The sequence below is a fragment of the Eucyclogobius newberryi genome, unplaced genomic scaffold, assembly GCF_026437365.1.
Source record: "Eucyclogobius newberryi isolate DKJ021-1_F unplaced genomic scaffold, fEucNew1.0.hap1 SCAF_11, whole genome shotgun sequence".
Taxonomy (NCBI): domain Eukaryota; kingdom Metazoa; phylum Chordata; class Actinopteri; order Gobiiformes; family Gobiidae; genus Eucyclogobius; species Eucyclogobius newberryi.
In genome coordinates this window covers 6,569,672-6,586,249 of record NW_027315735.1, presented here as the reverse complement: position 1 = coordinate 6,586,249, position 16,578 = coordinate 6,569,672, and the positions used below count along the sequence as shown (strand labels likewise).

General features: G+C 39.9%; 1 protein-coding gene across 1 annotated transcript in view; it reads right to left on the bottom strand.

The window, feature by feature from the left end:
• Positions 1-16,578, bottom strand: part of lingo2 (leucine rich repeat and Ig domain containing 2) — a 438,908-nt gene that overhangs the window by 292,288 nt on the left and 130,042 nt on the right. The window contains exon 3 of the mRNA XM_072435292.1: positions 9,371-9,474. The gene's annotated coding sequence lies outside the window, so the exon portion shown is untranslated. The remainder of the gene's footprint in view (positions 1-9,370; positions 9,475-16,578) is intronic.

The following is a 16,578-nucleotide window of genomic DNA, read 5'->3' as shown; positions in this document are numbered from 1 at the left end:
TACAAAATATGACTTTGGCTCTCATACTTTTATGATCAGGATGGCAAATTAGAATTTTGTTCAAAATATCATGTCATTTGGAAAAACTATATTGTTTATAGGCCACTCTGAAGGCCAAATAGTCAGAATTCTGGGAAACGTTTACGGCTCCGTCGCACAGAGACCGTAAATGTTATCCTTAAAATTTGGATAACTTTAGATGCCCCACTTGTCTAGAGGACGTACACCGATTTTGAGGTTGGTGGGCAAAACGCACTAGGAGGAGTTCGTTAAAGTGTAAAACATAAAAATGTGGTAATTTGAGAGATTTTGCGGTTTTCCCATAGGGATAACATGGGAGGTTTCTGTCATCGCTACGACTACGCCGTAAAAATTTAGGCATTTTTGTGATTGGCTTTTGTGATCGGGACGGCAAAATAGAATTTTGGGTAAAGTTTAGACAATTTTGGTAAAACTAATTTTTGACCTTCAATGTTAATTTAAAGGTCACTCTGTAGGGGGCGCTATCGCGGCCATTTCAATTTTGTCAGCCTAAACTGGTCCAAACTAGAAAGTTTAACAACTGATTCAAATTTGGTCCTAATCGGACTGGTTTTGATCAAAAGGGAGCAATTTTTAGATCTGCAATATTCCAAAATAAGTTGTCCAACTTTGCGGCCGCGCCGCACACAGACCGTAAAAGGTATCTCAAAAAATTGAATAACTTTAGATGCCCCACTTGTCCAGAGGACGTACGCCGATTTTGAAGTCGGTGGGCAAAACGCCCTAGGAGGAGTTCGTCAAAGTTTGACGTGAACAAAATGGCTAACACAGCTTGTTTTCATTTTCAAAGGAAGATGGCGGGCATAGGGTAAGTCTGGAGGCGTGGCCACAGTAATATTTTTTTTTTTGTCCTCAAGAGAGGAATGCGTGTCCCGAATTTCGTAGCTCTACGACAAAGTTGACCTCGGGGCGTCTCCCATAGGCGCAATGTATTTTGACTTTTGTCGGTGGCGCTGTCGCGCCATTTTTTAACGAAAAAAAAAATGGCCCTGAAAAAATCAAATTTTTCGCCGATTCTGAATTTTGGGCAAAGTTTGGTGAGTTTTTGAGCATGTTCAGGGGGTCAAATTAGAGCTCAAAAAGCAGAAGAACAAGAAAAATAATAATAAAAATAATAATATTTTTAGCAAAAACAATATAGCCGTTTCCACTATAACAACAAATTATACATCGTTTGAAAGCTCTAAGCCTTCCCCATGCCGCCATGGGGTGGAATCATCATTACGAGCGCTTACGCGCTCGTCACTCCCTATTCCGTCGGGATGCCCCGCCCACTCCCCATAGACTTCCATTGATTTGAGCAGATACAAGCATGGCCCATGCCTGCGGCATGGATTCTCGCGTACGGACGATGCCAGGAGGGTTTTTGGAGGAATGCAGCGCTTCGCGCTGCTGTTGTCAACAATTAGTGAATGGGCTACGCCCATTCACTAATTGTTGACTATTTCTGTCATAGCAGGAGTAAGTATGCATGATCCATGCCTTCGGCATGGGCTAGTTCACTGTACTTACCAGGGGCGACGGGGTACCAAACATGCGGGCTGCGCCCGCATGTTTGGTCAGACAGTTGCAACGCTGCCGAAGGCAGCGTTGCGGGAGCAATAGGCCCTCCGCCCTGCTGGGGCTCGGGCCTAATTAAAGTCCAAAATTAAAGGTTTGTTTTTTTTTCAATTTGAGTCCAGATGTTTTTTTTTTTTCGTGCGTATGTCAGTTATGATGTCAGTCCAGTCCTTAATTCTTGGAGCAGTTTGTTTCATAACATTTTTTCATCCCAGCTACCAGGAATATGTGCAAAGATATCCGTCCATCGAGTCCGTGATGGGGGTTTTAAGGCCTAAATACAATGTTCCAAAACTGAGTGGGATGCTTGTATCAAAAATAGTCTGTATTGCCATGGTGTTATGAAAAAGAGGTAACATTCTTCCTTCAAAATTCCCTCCAAACATAAGATTTTGTGGTGGCCGTTGTGCATGATTCTTCCCACTCCTCATTCGTCAAAACAAAATGTTCCTGTTTATGTTAATATATTTAGTAGATTGGCTGTCCAATTAAATTTATACTTTAGATATTATTCCCCTTGAAAGGTCTGACTTCCACATGCTTTAATAAAGATTTCAGAGGGATATAAATGTTGTTTGATTTCCTGATATAATAATTCCTTATTTGTAAATATAAATCCTGGTTCTCCAAGCCAAAGGACTCCTTCAACATATCAAAGCTTTTTTTGGGGGGATTTTTTTTTACCAGATCATAAAAGAAAATCTTCTTTTCTTCTTTTATGATCTGGTAAAAAAAAAAAAAAAAAAATCATATGTCTCTGGTTGGTTCTATTTGGCTTGAAATGTTGGTCATAAACCAACCAGCTTAAAATGTGATTTTTTTGTTCAATTTATATGTTTTGATTAGTTTTGTCCACGTTATAAGAAAATATATTACCCAGGGATTTTCAACTCCGAGCCGTTTGTCGTCTGCCAGTAAGGCCTGTACTGGAACCTCTGGCACCACATTGCTCTCGGCCCTTGGATAAGCAGAAGAAGATGGTTGTGCCTCATACTCCGGGTCACACCAGTACAGCAGTGCTCTGATTTGAGCTGAAATAATATATTTTTTTCAGACAAACACTCCAGGGTCCTTTTCCTTTTGGTAGTTGCATGGTCTTGAATTGGATCCAAGGTTTTTACCATGCCAATCAATCTGGAGATCGTGTTATTCCTGTAACACCATGAATTGTTTCTGATTGTCTAATATATTGGGCCAATGGTTCCAAGTACAAAGCAAATTAGAGGGAGGACCAGGCACAGTCCTGCCTTACCCCTAATCTTCTCTAATTATAATAATAGAAGCTCTGCACAGAGGTAAATCTGATTTCATATTCTACCAATGGGCTCTCTTCACTAAGGGATAACACAAAATGAAAAACAAAAAATAGTATACATTTTTGTTTACTTTTTACTTGAGAAAACGATAATCTTTTTTACATTTTATTTTACTCCTTCATTCTTAAATACATGGCTGCCTCTAACCATTTGCACACATATTCATGTTGACATAAGGTAAGGTGGTTTTCCCAAGGACACAACAACATTATAGACTATTTAGATTTCGAAACACTCAAACCTTCCATTATAAAACGAAACCTTTACCCACTGAGCTACTCTCACAAACAAGAAATACCTAGATATTACATATTTAAAATGATTCTACAGATGAAAATAACAAATTAGATCAGATTTGAGTTTTGGGTTGCTGACCGCTCATATCACAGTTTAATGCTGGAATTAGACATGTCATGTCCAGGCCGCGCTTCCCTGGCAGCGTTCACCACTGTTTGCCCCACTGATAAGAGCAATAGCCTTATGGTAATCATTTTTACTGAGCTGGCATAATTACAATGTCACTGTAGCACAGTTCCCCGCAAATTAAAAAGGAATTAGTCTGGCAGATGTGGCTTTAATGGCTTAATCATGCCTCCACATTTGTTCCAGTGAAGTGCAGCCATAGAGCAATGTTCAGCTGGGGTTTCCAAATTCATGAAAAAGGAAAATAATGGAACATTTTGGGTTTTTGGGGGTAGTTTTCTGCAAAAAAATGATCAGATACTTGAGTTAAATGACTTGAATTAAGAATATTTAATTTGGTTTTAGCAGTTTGGAATAAATTGAGCTCTTGCTCGGGGTGTCCAAACTCTTTTTCTTGGCCCTCAGGCTTTATGGTGAACTGTCCAAAATTGTCCAGGGAAGTACTTTTTATTGCATTTTCAAAAAATCTTCTACCATGATAACTTTAGTAACATTTTGTTTTAAATCTGGGAGGGAGCGCCCAGCCGGCGGAGGAAACTCCTTTATACCGCTTGTATCCGCAATCTTGCCCTTTCAGTCATTACCTAAAGCTCATGACCATAGGTGAGGGTAGGAACGTAGATTGACCAGTAAATTGAGAGCTTTGCCTTTCGGCTCAGCTCCTTCTTCACCACAACAGTGCGATGCAGCGACTGCATCACTGCAGCAGCTGCACCTTTCCGCCTGTTGAGAGGTGCTTTTAATGTATTTCTTAGCCTTAAAAACGTATGTAATTGTGAATAAATGCAAGATAGATACATATACCGTACTTTTCGGACTTCGAGGGGCACTCCAGCAGGAAGAGCAAGCATTTGACACACTGTAGAAGAAGATGTCAGTGGACAGTGGTCACTTTATTTTAAGCTTCAAAACGCTGTGTGTGGGACAGTAGGGACAGCTGTGATGTGTTTGTTAAGCTTCAAAATGATGAGTGTTTTATTAGAATCCAATCATAATCACTGAGAAATGAGTTTAATTAGGTCTGCTGCACTGCAGGAATACCGCGAGACCACAAAAGACCAGCGCGTGACTACCATGTACTAATGCGTAAATATATCATGTTACAACGTGGGCACCTGCAGCTTATTGACAAGTGCAATTATGTACAATTTATTTTTTCTTTGTAAATTTCGTTGGAGCGGCTTTTATTCAGGAGCGCTTTATAGCCCAAAAAGTACAGTATATACTATACTGCGTAAGTCATGGATAGACCATTTTAATTGAGCCAAACATAAAAGAAACAAACATATGGGTCTGAAATAGATTAAAACAAATACAAAAGTGGTAAGCAAAAGCAAAAAGGATTGCTTTAACAGTGTGATGTTAACTCATATTGATATTCAGCGTGTTGCAGTGTTGAAGTGGGCGTCGTTTGAACCCTCACACAGTGGATAGAGATGTTATTGCACATATAGTTTGAAGATAAATCGTTTATTGTCATGTCTGTGCGAGTGAGATTTTCCTCACCTGTCAGTGTGTGGAGCTCGCAGCTCAGGCTGAGTGGGCGGAACAGTCTGAACACAGCAATCAAAGTCGACAGAATGGTTATGTGGAAATACGCCGGGCAAAAGGGAAATTTGTTTATTACGAATTACCTACCTTTTAGTAGTGTGTAGTGTCTAACATAACAAGGTAGAGACACAAGACACAAAGAGTTCATGTGCCAAAACAGATCTGCAAGAACTCCAAAAATGTATTGCTTTCCCCCCATCTTCTGCACGTGTTATTTATAACAGTACAGTAGAGATTTGCACAAAAAGGGATATTTTTAACAGTTTAGTATAAATTGTAAGGCTTTTTGTTTTATTTCTTAATTTGTTTGTTTAAATACAGACACTTTCAGTTCTTTTGTTTGCCATTGTTCATTTGTTTCCACTTTACTCCTTTTTCTTTAACCCTCTTATTCTATTTTTTACCAATATTTGTTCATTATTACTCAACTAAAAGTAAAACGGTAAATGATGGCCCAAACAATTACTAAAGTATGAGTACAAAACTATGGATGGAATGATGTAAACAAGCTGACGTTAATGTATTTAAAACCTGATTTATGATTCAATTCAATTGTAGGAACAAATATGAGATGAAGGAGCGGTTTTCATATTGTCAACAGAACGCTTCCGTGACTTGTAGATTTACTCCCAACCCTTTAACTGAAGCAAGAGACCGTTACACCGCAATATATTACTCAAGCACCAGTAAAAGTGTGTCAGTAGGTTTGGAAGAGAAGTACAATTTCTTCGAAAAATTCCAAGTTGGTGCTTTCCGACTAAATAAATACCCACCTCAGTTTCTTTTCCCTTTTTCAGTGCTACAGACTTGTCAAGTACAAGAAACAACTTAACCGTTCATTCAGAGTTGTGAACACATTTGCACTTAACTGCCTTCTACTTCTCCTCACCACTTCCCCCCAAGATGTATTTCTTAAACCAATCCCAGCACAATTCTCCATCTTCAAAACCAACACGACAAACACACTCTTTATTCCAGATTCCTCGCCAAAAGTATGTTTATCTTGCCTTTGCACTGGCACCTTTCCGTCAGAAGAATCGACGGGCGCAGACTAAATGAAGGGAGCCAATTTGCGGAGGAGCCACTACACTGATAAGCCTCTGCAGTGATCGGTGAGAGCACTCAGGGGCCCGCGCATTAGGGCAATTCTGCGAGGGTGAGTTAGTGACGCGAACCCGATGGTACAGCCGAGAGAGAGAGGGACAATTTCTCATCGTTCGCTTACTCAGAGTCGGATTTCCTGTATGGTCCTGCATTTGAGGCGTAGCTGCTCAGAAAATGTCCGTTATCACCATCCTGAAATGAGACTCTGGGTCTTAAAAGGCGGGTTAAAAAATGACACATGGTGTATCACATGTAAATGACAATCTGCTCCTTGTTACGGTGAAATGTCACAATGAAGAGTTCCGCAGTCAAATTTCTGTTATTAAGCTGTAGATTAAGCTGTGGTGAATAAAACGATGAATAAAATGTTAAAAAAAATTAAAAAGCAAAGCAATATGGGTAGAATGCAGAGGATGAATGAATCCATCAAGTTCATATTATATTGCTGTAATATTACCACCTGATTTGTTGATATCAATCTTGTTAAGACAGAAAAAAGTATGATTTAAAACTACTGAAAACGATGGGCTTATATTGGGTGAAGGCAGGGTTGGCATTTGGCTGTTCATTGCAGCGTGTGCGACGGAGCGGCTGGACGTGTGTGACAGCGGACACTGGCGCTCGCTGTCAGCTCTGGCCTTTAGGAGACAAATGACACTTTGATGTCGTTGAGTGCAAAGTTTGTCCCTCCCGACTTTGGTTTACCTTTTTCTTGTGTGCTTTCTTTATTCTTAAAAGCATTTCCATCAACCCAGACGATGTGTTTAAGTTACAGTTTAGAACATCGCAGGATCTATTGATTGACCCACATTAAACATGTTTCCAAATATATTCTCTATCATTATATTGAGCATTTTTTCTTTTATATTACATTTGTTGCGCAGTGTTAACGGCATACTGGTGCTGTGTCGGTGGTCTCTTCACCCCCTTGTAGAGGAGGAGGAGGAGGAAACACTGTGTTGTATATGTAAACATGTTCAGATAGAAGAGTTTGCAGTTTGTGGTTTTTTCTGGATCTCCTCTGTCCACAGCGCAGAGGCAGAGCGGAGATGGAGAGGAGGAGCCTGTGAATGAGTGATGCAGGGAAACTCAAGAGCTGCTAAAAATAGTGAGTCTAATGTATGAGAGACAAAATGACATATTTCTTGGGGGAGGACCTTGAAACCCCTGTCCCTAAACCCCCTTCCCGTGGATTACATTTTATTTTTAATTTGTTCTAAGATTTTTGGCCCGTAGGCTTAATTAGACAGGAAAGACAGCATGAAATGGGGGATGAGAGAGTAGGGAGGACATGCAGTAATATGTCAAAGTCGTGATTCGAAGTCACGACACTGTGCGCGGCTGCACTAGGAGCCTGGCATATGTGTTCCAGCTGATTTTATGTCCGTACCAAAGCTCACCACACCATGTTCAGTGGCTGGATGGGCTGTTGATGCAGGTTGGCAGTCAGGACTGTATCAGGGGGGTCCAAATGTTGCTGAATTTAAACATATGACCTTAAGTCAGATTTAATTTTTAGCCCCATTTTTTCACTCCCCTTGAGGAGTGGTACTGTTTCAGACACTGCTGATGCTGCTCCAGTGATGACCGCCCCTCAGATGAACCCTCTCATGCCACAGACCTGGCCATCATCGGCCTGGAGGACCGCTCTACTCTAGATGAACTTCTCCTCATCTGCCTGGAGGAACTGTCCCTAGACGGACCTCCCTCTCTCCTCCTGAGTGTTTCTGGCTTCAAAGTCTATCTGCAAATGCTGCAAGTGCCTGAGTCCTGGACCATCTGCAGCCTGTCTGTCCGTGGGAGTAGGATCTCTATTTTCCTGTGAACATTAGTTAATTTACTTCTCTATTTCACTGTCGCCCTTTGAGGCAACTGTTTTTGTGATTTTTTTTGGCAAATTGAATCCCACAGCCATTTGTAAATGTATCGAGACAAAAGTTCTTGTTGTAGGAGCCTGGTTGAATGTTCAGATCATGACTTTGAAATGGCCATGCTAATTTGAAAATGTGCAACAATAATATTACTAATTACATTTTGACATCACACATGATTGATTGGTTAATAGTTGCCAAAACTATTTGATTGAAATTTTACATATTTGAAGGCTGATGCAAATTGAAAAAACACGACCGCTTTTCACGTGGGCCATAACAGCCCTACAGTAAATGTTCAAAGGGCTGTTTTGCATATTCTTACCCACATTTAAGCGTCACACCTCAATTTACTTAATAGCTAGAGGTCAGGTGGATTTGTGTTTGGGTTACACAAAGCAGGAAATTGGAAAACATATATATATACGTTACATGTGTGCATTGTATATGGGACATTAGTTTCCTTGGGTTTTCATGAAAAATACATTGTTATTGCAGTTGTCACAATGTCACATAACCACATGTTAATGTTAATGTCATTAACCTTGAGAAAGTTCCACAAATGTTTAAAAAAAAAAAGATTATAGACAGGCAGAGGTGGTGTTTTCCATTAACCCTCCTATAATAATACTAATAACTGTGGTTTTCAAGCTTTACCAGCCTCTCAAAGTGCTTTAAAAGTTACATGATACACATTTAAATATTCACAATAACAACGAATTACATGGAAGTATAATACACTCTTTTTTTTTAAATGTGCATAACAAAAGTTCATTTTAAACTGCAATCCAAAGGAATTCTTCACTTCATAACTTATTCCGAACATTCAAAGTATAAGCACTAACATTTTCCAAAGTGGCGTTTTTCCATCACTGTAACGCTAACAACAAATAGCATGCAAGTTTTCTGGAGAATAAAACACTCTATAATTAGATGCAGAACACATTTGTCAGTCTTATTTTGACACAAAGAGCTGCTTTTACAATCTGTGCTGGGGAAAACAAATTTTGCTCAATAATATAAATAAAATGGATACAGCTTATAAGCATCCATTTAAAATGTAATACAAATGTAAAACTATTTCACACAGACTGAGAATTGTTGAAGTGGTAAATGTAGTGACAATGATAAAGAATTATGGTAATTGTTGGTGAACATTGACAGTTAAAGTCAATTTCTAATTTAATTGTTTTTTTATTCAAATTGTTAAAAAAAAATGTATGTAATTGTTTGTACTGTTATTTTTCACCACAAACTTTGCTCAATTCACTGTAGCATCTGTTGATGACCCTAAGTCTATTTCGCTTGTATTTCCACACTGATGTGATGTGGCGACTCACGACGTCTCCCATAGTGACGTGCGCTCGTGTATGCCATGTCCCCAGAGGCCATCCCGGGGCGTGCTTCCTTGTTCGTGACTGTCCATCCAGCCTTTCACTGGAGCAAGCGTGTGGCAGCAGCATGCACATCCACTTCCAACAAGAGAAAACCACGTGAACCTACCTGCTGGGCGACCGATGTCAGATGTCCACAGAGCGTTATGGACAGAAGAAAGTCCCTCAGAGGTCACGGACGGTTGCGCATTCACAGCTCACCGACTCCGGGGTCTGAAAGGAAAACAAAGGGACAAAAAGATGAGAAGAGGGCCTCCGACGGTGGACTGCATGGAACAGCAGCAACTATGCCCAGTCATCCACAAGGAACATACGGAGAAAAGAGAAAGGTCAAAAGAATATTAGTCATGACACGAGAGCCGGGCTTGTCGGTATGGTCAAAGTATAGCATTTGCGTACTGAGAGTATGAAAGTATAGGACATTTCTCAAGTAGTGCTGTGTCAATCCTTCTTGCGAGACACTGCTACTGAAATCAATAAAACCCAAACAAGTCTCTGTGTGATATGTCGGCTCTTCAGTCCAGTATATAACAGCTATTGGTGTCCCAGGTTTTGTCGCAATGGTACTGCCATTTTCAAACCAGTACATGTCACATGAGGTATTCTAGCATGCTTAGAATTTTCCACAGCATGGCATGATCACATCTACCTTTGGAGATAAGAAAAAAAATGGTTGATGGCACTTAACTTGATAACCTGCGTAGTGAAGGCATTTTGAGGAAACTATCCAAATTAGTGTCAAAATGGCTAAAATTGCACATAATTGGGATGTCTCTTTCATACACCAGTGTAGGTACGTAAACACTGGAGTCAAGGTGGGGTGTCGTGCCTGAGGACATAATGACAGTATACACAATTTGTCCATAATTCCTCTGAAATTACAAAAGGTACTACCACCACTACTATTTCTATCACATAATTGTTGTAAAAAAGTTTACTTCATAAAACTTTATCTGGAATTCCTCTTTAAAGTGTGCATACAGACAAAACACACATTTCCTCAAATTGTCTTATGCCTTGTCTCTGGTGTGTGGACCGGACCACACATTTCTCTGTAAAGTGTTCTTTTTTTACAGATTGCAAACTCAATTAATTAATAATGCACGTAACATTTTTGTACGTATGTATACGCTTTATAAATAAGACCCCTGGATGCTTATTTTGAACTCCTGACATTGCAAAGAAAGGAGCATTGTGAACAGGAACTTCCCATCGTATTCTACATAATCAAAAATATATTTGTAGTAAACGTACAAACCCTGTTTGTTTACACTTATTGCCTCGTACAAAACTAGGCAATTCTCAGCCCTATTGTTAATCTGCAAGCCTAGTTATGGGTCATTCTACCATATTCTCTGCCAGCCTTATCCTCACAGCTGTTATCTGGTTACTTTTAAATTAAGTGATATAATCCACTAACAATGAAAAAGACTAAAATCTTGTTCGTGCTCATGACCTGTGTAGCAGGGGCAGACTGATTAAAAAGTGGCCCGGGAGTTGAGTAATATACTACTGTGAGTCCTATACATCTCAGGAGAAAGTTTCATGTACTTTGTTGTGTTTTTTATAGACTATAGAGTTGGCCATAGATGTCTGATATTCTGCAATATAATGTCAGCTTGATCCAATTGGTTTGTTAAATAAACTGAGCTGAATATTGGTTTGTATAGATTCTTTTTTTATTTCATGACCAGCACCCATTTGTTTAATACAGCATGTAAGCAAGTACTTTTGAGCCAATACAAACTCCTTTAACTAGATAAATGAAAGCTAGATGAGTTATATCATGCTGTGGAACCTTCCAGACAAAGCAAAAACATCAGGTGAAAATCAGGTGAAGGAATCTAGAAAACTTACATCTTCCACCTTCACACTTCAATGTTCTGTGGGCCTATAGTCTACTCTCTGTGGCCCATTTGTGGACATTCATCCACTGATTGAGAACCACTGCTTTAAACTAACTTAAACATACACAATACAGTGTCCTGATTCATATAGGCCTAGTAGTTGAGGGCTATGTTAATGCACAGAACTCTAAAAAACTGAACTGAATTGAACAAATCCCACTAAAACTGTTTAGCGAGATAAATGTATGACACCAAAAAGCTCACTCACAGACTGTATTGCGGTCATTCATAAAGTTTCACCAGAGTTGTTCTACTCACATGGTCAAAGTGTCCTATGATAATACATCCACCTGATGCAGAGCTCTCCTCCTCTCGTCTCCACCCACTCAGTCCTCTGTTATGGGAGTGGTCACGCGCTCTCACGCACACGCATACACCGCTCGTACTGCCTTTTTATCACCACTCTGCAGTGGCTGCTGGTCTCTGGGACAGGGGCGCTCTTGGACGAAGCCACGCAAATCCGCCTGATCCTGCAGCATTTGACCCGCGGGAAATCCCATCTGCCACAGGTCTCTGGTCAGAGCCGACACAGCTAAAGCTGAGGCTGATGGGGCCCCGCCGGCGCTGCTCGCCTCCTCTACAGCTCGGCCTACACCCTTTACCATTTACCAATCAACCCACGGGGAAAATCCCTGTATGCCAGTCAACTCTTGCCTGTCACTCAGTGAATCACACAGTATACATATTCATGTGTTTAGTTTATTTTCAATTCAGGTTGGATTTTTCTTTTGTTTGCAGTGCACATTTTCTGTGCGGCTTTGAAGCAGTGCACAATTGCGCCTGTGCGCAGCTTAGAGGGAACAGTGCTGGTTAGCATTTGACTAACTTGATTTCTCCTTTGACAAATATTTGATAAGGCTGTTGTAACATGGAACATTCTTGGGCAAAAGAGGATTACACCAACTTGCTACTTCCACTAATGTACAATACAATACAACCCCACTGGCAATCATAGCCCAGCAGACTCCTTATCAGTTGGACACACATACATTCTGAAGTGGAAACAGAAGCGGCAACCAAATCAGATCACGTTCTTCCACCATTTAAAGCGATGCCCAGCGATCCACAATAAACATCCAGCCAGGAAATGTCAGCGCTGTACAGAACACTAGGGGTAGAGTGGCAGGAAAGGAGGAGGGAGAGGAGGCTCTGACGTGTGTGTGTGTGTGTGTGTGTGTGTGTGTGTGTGTGTGTGTGTGTGCGTGCGTGCGCGTGTGTGTGGGTTTGGCGATCCCATTAGTTTTCTGCCTAAACATCTGCCAGGCAACGGCTCATTACTCCATCACATCACAGGACCAAGACATATGAGAAGAGATAGAGAGAGAGGGAGAGAAGAGAAAGGCCATTTTACTGGACTCAGTTGTCCATCAGCGGCTAACTGACTGACAGCACAGCCAACCAGAAGGACATCTATACTATGGGTTATAGCAGAGAATCTCCAGGGTTCAAGATCATGAATAATGTGCAAGATTTGGAAATATACCAATGTAACATGTTTGCAGAGGCATTCAACTGCACCAAAATGGAAAATATTAGACATATTTTTGGAGATGGACTCACTCATTTGCAGTGAAGACAAACTACAGTTCCTCCACTGTAAACACTGTAAAATCAGCTGCAGTATTCAAGGGTTTCAACTTCCTGTTACTTCATGCAACATTTTGAGGTCTTGTCCCCATTCATAAGATATAATAATTTGTTTTAAATAGTTCTGAAACCCATATGCCCATGTGCAATTACACGACCCTATTCCAGATTTCACCAGTGATCTATCTTGACCAAGCCCCACCGGCAGCCTACAAGCACCATTTTTAGTAACCGACATCACTAAATAATCTCATTTTCAGCCGTGATGTCGTTAAGTTTTTTGTGATATAGTCAGTCTGCCAGCTCAATGTGCTCTTCATAAAGTCCACCGCGTATCACTGATTACCGCACCCACTGAAGCCGCACTGCCATGATTACTTCCATTGAAAACCCTGCAGTCTCCCGTATTGACTCCAACATGCTAACACTCCGAGGTAACGTTAGATGCCTCGCGGTTTGCTCCCCTAATATCAAAACCGTTACGGCGCTAAACCAAATTTGTCAAATTAGCGCCTCCAAACGTAGCGTAATTCTTAAATTTTTTCGGGGATATTTTTTCTGTGGAGACGATACTTCTTTGCTACATACTTTGACAAAATATGTTCTCCTCATCATGTAACAACTTCATTTTCATCCCCACCCCCTGATCGAGCTAACCCTGTGTCGGAGGATTTGCTAGCCCCGACGCGGATTGTGCGGCAGTGAGAATGGGAGGGCGTTTAATTGGAGTGAAGGCTTAATGACGACCCCGCAGGATTAGCGTGTGTGGTGTAGGAATGGGCAGGTAGAGACGACAGGCCTCACAGACAGGCATTTAGGAAGATGAGTGACGGCGCTGCACAAACGGAGAAGAGTGGGAACATACCAATTTGAAACTTATTCTGTTATTTACTGGTATAAATGTAATGTAATTTTGCATGATTTCATATAATTAAGGCATGAAAATGACCAAAATTGCACATATGTATATGTATATACGTCCCAAATATTATTGGTTGGTAAGTTTTGAATGTCTTGATTTATTTTGTTGACTCAATTTCTTTTTTAGTATTTGAATAAACTAGATCTTGCTGGAAATTGGTGTAAAAATTCTAATTTTGCCTAATTTTATGGAGTAAAGACTTGACTTGCAGGCTTAAATCCTTCAGCACAATCCAACCAAACTAAACTCAGTAAGTACAAAATAGTAAATTGGTGTGTGTTTGAGTTTTGCTTGCTTCAGTCGATTAGCAGAGGTTGGCTGTGTATCAAGGCAAGGCAAGGCAAGTTTATTTGTAGAGCACATTTCATACACAAGGCAATTCAAAGTGCTTCACACAGCAGGAAAAATGCATTCAAATCACAAAGAAATTACAGAAACAGAAATACAATAAAATTAACTAAATTAAAAATTATCAATCCAACTGATTGTCTAAACTAATAAAATCACAAACAAAAGAGAAGAGTGCAAAGAAAAAATTGTTTCAGTCATATGCGCAGCTAAACAAAACTGTCTTTAGCTTAGATTTGAACATTGTCAGAGTAGAAGCCTGTCTCACATCTTCAGGAAGAATGTTCCAGATTTTAGCTGCATAAAACTGAAACGCAGATTCCCCATGTTTTGTCCTGACTCTGGGCACCAGCAGGAGGCCGGTCCCTGAGGTCCTCAGAGTCCGAGATGGTTCATATGGCACTAACATATCCAAGATGTACTTTGGTGCTAGGCCATGGAGAGACTTGTACACAAGCAGAGCTGCTTTAAAGTCTATTCTCTGAGCCACAGGGAGCCATCAACAATATACGTTTGAAATTTGTCATTTTGAAGATATGTTTTTATATATTTTAAGTTGCTGATGTCATCGATAACAATGAAAACCATGAAAGAACAATAACTGCGTAGTCTATTCTACTCTCCAGACGCTACAGGTGCCACTGGCTTCATCCTTGGTCAAGCAGAAAGATTTTTGCAGCCAAAAAACACTTTATGTCTAAAAGGTCCTTTAAGATAAAATTTGTGTTTCTATTTTCTCAAAAAGCTTGAAAATATACTGAGGCAATTACGCTATGAAGCTAACAATTTGGTTGAGTGATCATCAGTGAGAAAGAAAATAAAGACCTTAATATACCTTAAAGAAATAATACCTTAAAGAAAACAGACTTTAATATATTTTAAAGAAATATCTTTTATTCAACAAGACAGAAAGAGAGGGTATAGACATTCAGAAAATGATTGTGGAAGGTATTTTTTTTTATTTGATTTTTCCTTATTTTAGTGCAAGAGTGACAAAATTACATTCTTTTTGAAATTTTGTCACACTGAAATCAGATTTTTATTTTGTTAAACCAGGTACAAGTACTGTGAAACAAGTCAAATAATGTACTGAATTTAAGCTTTAACAACATATTGTTTTGCAGTGTTTTAAAAATCTTTTAGTTTAGGGTGAATTTGTTCGCGGAGAACACGGAGGAGGTCTGGTGAGAGCGAGGGAGAGAAAATCCCTGTGAGGTATTGTTCGACTGTGACTGCAGAGGAGGCGACAGAGCATTCAGCCATTCAACACTGCAACTGCTCCAGTATTAGCATAATTATCATTTTATAAGTCTGACACAGAGTTTTGTACATAAAAACAATATACAGCTTTGTTTATTTCTATATCATTGGCCATGGACTAATTAACTTAGAATTATTGGAGAAAACAGATTGACGCATGAATTATTTCCGAACAATGATTTTTACTTCAAATGGACCCCAAAACAAAGCTGCATTGTAATTGTTTATGGTTTACTTTTGGTTTGTCACGTTCAAAGAGTTCACAATGAAAAACTTTTGCCCAAAACACAACCAGAACTGGATCCAGCCCAAGGCAGAACTAAATATTTGGGAGGCTCTGGATTGGCATATACAACAGTGTGGTCCAGTTTGTACCACTATCCAACAACTTTGACGGCCATTTTGTTGCAATGTCACTGTGAAGCTAAAGCAAGCTGGGTAAAGAGGAAGGGAAGGGACAAGTTCTGATTGTGATGGTAGGGCAATTTATTTTGACAAAAGATTTACAATACTTACTTTACTTTAACATTTGTAGGTCATCATTTTACATTCTGTTTCTTATAAACTGCAATATTGATTTATTGATGACTTAGTAACAGAATTGGGTCTATTTAGTTACTTTTTAAATCTGCAGAACTGATAAGGGGATTGTCATTAACTGCTTTTCCACTCCCTTATTTTGAATGCGCAGTCAAAACACATTTAGTCAGTTAAACTCATGAAGTGAATATTAAAACTCACGTGACCATAATACTACAGACTTGCACCAGGCAGAGCGGACTCAGGTGATGAACAGAGCCAGAATAATCCGCATGATCCACATCAAGTTCAGGTTGTTTGCCACAAATCCTCCAGAAAAGAGGTAAACAAACAACGCACAAGAAGGCCTGCAGCCTACACTAAACTGCAGCGTAACATTTTGGCAAAAATCCAGGCTTATAGCGTCAATAAAGTGTTAACAACCTGCTAATTTTTGACATGATGAAAAAGAGGACACTAGTTGTAGTGTCACAACACAGAACAGACAGGTGGCTCCCGTAACCAGGGCAACCAACACCTAGATATGCGCTTGAATGGTCAGATGGAAACGGAACTAAATTTTAACATGTTATATTATTGCAGTGACTGTCCGAATACATCGCTTGACATTAGATTCATTCTCAAACTGCTTTTACTTAGTTGAGTGACATTTCTGTTCTCTGTCGCCCCCCATTTCATCAGCGTTCCATACAGCTCAACAATTGCGAGAATGTCTTTGTGTAGGGATCTATAGGGCAAGAAAAGCACAAAGTT